Below are 5034 nucleotides of genomic sequence, written 5' to 3' on the forward strand. Positions count from 1 at the left end.
TCGTTCTGCTGTGCATGGGGTCGCTATGAGTCGGAAACGACTCGACGGCACTTAACAACAACAACAACAATTGAAAGATTTAGCATAGTGGCAGTGCTTAAACAATTCCTCTTAGAAAGATCAGCACAAAACCGGTCCCCATGAGGAAGAGGTTAAAGATGTCCCACATGTACAAACTACCATGCCACTTCATCATTTCAGACATTAACTCCACTTCCTTCTCTCAGTAATTTCCCCTATCTTAGAGTTCTGTGTTTTGCTGTAACACCTCATAGAACTCACACACCCAAGGGATGGTCTCACATAGTGGTGGTAGAGACTGGAAGGCTGGCAAGCCCCAGGTCTGTAAGTAGGTCTAAAGGATCCTCCCAATTCTTGGGGTTTGACGAACCTCCATCAGCAGATCAGATGACATCTGCTGTCCCAAATCCTGTGGTGAGATGATGATGAGCCAAAATTCAGAACCAGAACAAGAGTAGGGAGACTCATAGGTACACCCTCAAGAAAGCTAAGGGTGGTATTTGAGTTATACCCTCCAGCAAGGCAGGACTCAAGATATATACCACCTGTGTTGCTCCAACAAAAATAACTCAAGTGAATGGCTTTAACAATCAGCAGCTACTCAGTTGCTCACAGCAAATCTCACCACAGAGCCAATTGCCAGTCATTATAGGGAACGACTACTACCACCTGCTCTTAGGAGTGCTGGCAGCATAGTGCTTAAGGCACTTGACTGCTAACCAGAAGCCTGGTGATTCAAACCCACCAGCCACTCCTTGGAAGGAAGGTTGGGCAATGTACTTCGGTAGTGATACTGCCTTGGAAACCCAAGGAAGGGTCGCTATGAGTTGGGTCTGGCTCAATGGCAAATAACAACAACAACAACATTTCCAGCTGCCCAGGTAAGTTAATACCTGACCTTGACTACCACACTACCTCAAATAGGCATGGATAATAGGATTTACAATGCACCACAAAATGGAGGACAATGGCTAGAAGGGACACATCAAGCAATTTACTGTATTGTACCCCCTGGCTCTTCTAGCCATTAGCCCTTTCATACTTGAAGGATTAATTTACCCTTCCCAATCACATTACCGGTCCCAAGGTCATTAACAATTAGTCCTTCAGTAAGGCAAAGAGTCCTAAGGGTGAGATTACTCAGGTACCAGCCATTCAGGTCTGCTTTATTTGTCCACCTTGTCCAAAAGTTTGTCTCATTATCATCCTTTATGGTGTCTGATAATTAACTGAGAGAATATTAAACCCTTGCTCTGAGTCTACCTTTAGGTATTAGCATAATGTTGGATTTCCCCTGCTACATAACCCATTTTATTCATTCCTTTACCTTTAGCTATTATTTCTCTTTCCTTCCATTCATCATTTATTTTTACTCAGACTTTCCCACCTTGGGAGGGGACATCAAGTTCAGCTGTTGTGCCTATCCAGATTGCTGGTAGCAAGATCAGTCTAGCAAGTGCTTCCCCCTCAGTCCACTCCCATTCATGCTGGGTATAGTTACACAGGTACCAAACTAGTGGGCTATCTCAACCACTGGGCAGGACGGTAGTATTCACTGTCAGCCCTAGTTTGGCCAGATGGGGAGAAAGTACAGTCCATCCCATAAGGCCCTTGGGAATTCTGGCATACAAGTTCAGAGGTAGAGAAACAGTTTCTTGCTTAGGGATCACCCCAGCCTCTGACACAAGCAGCTGCCTCCCAGGTCCAGGGACCACAGCTTCTGGCAGGAAGAAAGCAATGTTAGGTGAAGTGGGGAAAAATTGTACAGTGGCACCAGCATCCTCCCCTACCCCTTCTTCCCTAGATCCCCCAGAAAAACATAGGAATTTGTTGAGTGGTGATCCTCCCTTCGCCCCCCTCATGTTGAGTGTGAGCACACATTCATGAAGGCATGTGAGCCAGCCCTTTAGGCCTTTACTCCCCCAGTTTTAGACAACAAATGTTTCAATTGCCCATCCCAGTTCTCTATCAAACCATTACTTTGAGGATGGTATGCAACATGGTATGTCCACTTAATATGATGTTTTTTGGCCCACTGCTGCACCCTAAGGGATGTAAAGTGCGTTCCTTGGTCTGAGGAAATATAACTTGGTGGCGCAAATTGGTATAGTATCTTTTGTTCCAATCCTTTAATGGTGTTTTTGGCATTTACATCTGTCTCAGGATAAGCAAAGACCAATCCAGAGTAATTATCTATTCCTGTGAGGACACATGTATAGCCACCTGGTGCCAATGGTGTCATTTGTTGTTGTTATTGTTAAGTGCCATTGAGTCGTCTCTGACTCCTAGTGATGCTATGCACAGCAGAACGAAACACCTCCTGATCCCCTGCCAGCTCCTTGATCCCTGTTATAATTGAGCCCATCACTGCAGCCACTGTGTCAATCCATCTCATTGAGGGCCTTCCCCTCTTTCATCAACCCTTCATCGTACCAAGCATGACATCCTTCTCCAAGCAATGGTCCCTTCTGACAATGTAACCAAAGTAGGTGAGACAAAGTGTGGCCATTCTCACTTCCAAGGAACATTTTGGCTACACTTTCTCCAGGACAGGTTTGATAGTTAACAGTCCATGGTACTTTCATCATTCTTCACCAGCACCACAACTCAAAAGCATCAATTCTTTTTCAGTCTTCCTTGTTCATTGTCCAGCTCTCACATGCATATAAGGTGACTGAAAATATCACAGCTTGTGTCATTGGTCCTATATAATTTACTTGCCAGCTATGTGTAGGGCCTCCCCCCTGGGGAATGTAACCCATAGCCATTTGTAACCTTTATCTTTCTTGCTGATAGGCAGAGGAGTCCTTATAGGCATTTAGTGCCTCAGAGGGCACAAGAGGAGTGTGTCTCAATTCAGCCCTTCTCTGATTTGCTGCAGCATTCCCATGTCTACTCACTTCATTAACCCAATTGGCCACCTCAAGGGAGCATACTAACATATCCACTTGCTGATTGCAATCGCCTTCTGATCCAGGAAGGGGATTCCTCGACATAGCTTACTCTAATACATCCTATGAACTCCCAGAGTGCTTTCCATAGGTCTCTAACCCACACATGAACCCCTTAATAGTTTCCTTAATAGTTCAGTTTTCCATCACCCATTTGCCATATAGCCAGGCCATTGGCGACTTCTCATGAATCAGTGAAAATCCAAACATATGAGCTCTCACCATTGCCCAATTCTTCCATGACAGCTAAGAAAACAGTATGTAGTTCTGCCCATTGAGCTGATCTGTTTTCACCTTCTTCAATTAAGGTCTTTCTGTCTGCTGGTCTTAATGCAGTAGGTTTCCGTATCAATTGTTGTCCATGTACCCTGGAGCTGCCATCTGTGAACCAAGCAGCTTTCTGTTGATCCACAGAAAGTTGTTCATAGGGCAGTGTCCATGTGGCAATGGGTTCTGGCAGTTCCTCAGGTGGTTCCAAGGTAGGACCTATAAGAAAGGAGGCTACCTGCTCAATGAGTGCCTCCTCACATTCCTCTAGTTGCTTGTTCTTCTATAAACCATTTCCATTTTATTGGAACTATTTCGGGCATCACTTTCCTTATTAGAGTGTTTCTCTGATGTCACCCAAGACATTATGGGTCTTTTAGGTCTCATTATAATTTTATGCCCTTCTGTCACTGAGGCAGTCTCAATCGATGCCCAATAGCAAGCAAGTAATTGCCTTTCAAATGGCATGTATTGTGCTGCAACATCTGGAAATTTTCTGGTCAAGAATCCCAATGGTCATTGTAAGGCAGCATTCTCAGGTTTTTGCCACAGGCTAGGAGCTCTGGTGGCATAGTGCCTAAGGCATTTGACTGCTAACCAGAAGGATGGCAGTTCAAACCCATCAGCAACTCTTGGAAGCAAGGCTGGGCAATCTATTTCTGTAGCAATACCGCCTCGGAAACCCAAGGAGGAGTCGCTATGAGTTGGATCCAACTCGACGGCAGTGCGTTTTTTGTTTTGTTTTGTTTTGTTTTTTGGCCAGTCTCCATAAGCACTTGTAGCAGATACCTCCAAAATCATGTCTGAATGTGGACCTAAAGGCAAGGACAGAGAGACCACTTTCTGCATTTAAGATATAGCCTATGGTTGCTCCAGCCCACATTCAAATGTACTTTTCTCACTAATGGCTTCATGGATGGGAGCCAGCAATATAGCCAGATATGGAATATGTGTTCCCCAAAATCCAAATAAACCAATTAAATGCAGGGCTTCCTGCTTAATCTTGGGGGTAGGTAGTAACAGCAACTTATTTTTGGTTGCCTGTGAAATGTCACAGGTGGCTCCTGACCAAGTTAATCCCCAAAATTTCACTGTTTGGGAAGGGCCCTGGATTTTTGCTGGATTTATTAACCAGCTTCTATTGGTGATGTGGACCACTACTATTTTCAAATCTTCCCTAGCCTGTTTTTCTGTGTTACATATCAATATAATATCATCAGTGTAATGTATCATCGTATTTGAAATCTGCACCAAGTACAAGTCTCTCCTAACCAAGCCATGACAGTAAGCTGATGAATTCAAATAACCATAGGGCAAAACTCTGAAAATACACTGACAGTCTTCCCATGTGAAAGCGAACTGTAACTGACTCTTTTCCGAGATTGGTATGGAGAAAAAGGCATTTGCAAGATCAATCACTAAGTACCAATCTCCTTTGGCCTGTTGAATTTTCTGCACCACTGATACCATGTCTGCAACAGCTGAAGCCACTGGTGGCACTGCTTTATTTAGGCCTCAGTACTCTACTGTCCGTCAGCCACAAGGACCCAGATTAGGGTGATAGGAGAGGTTTCTAACAGGGAGACAAACTTGTCTGTCGGTTTGTCCTACTGTGGTGACTTGTTGATGTGAATTTTGAGGCTGAGCCACCGGTGTTTCAAACCCAGCAGGATGCACATGGTGCACAGGTATCAGCCCAGCTTACAGACTGAGACAGACTAGGAAGAAGGAAGAGGCCGTCCACTTCTCAAAGAATTGGCCAGGGAAAACCTTATGAATAGCAAAGAAACACTGT

Source organism: Orycteropus afer, unplaced genomic scaffold, assembly GCF_000298275.1.
Source record: "Orycteropus afer afer isolate SDZICR_OR568_19922 unplaced genomic scaffold, OryAfe1.0 scaffold00158, whole genome shotgun sequence".
NCBI classification, from domain to species: Eukaryota; Metazoa; Chordata; class Mammalia; order Tubulidentata; family Orycteropodidae; genus Orycteropus; species Orycteropus afer.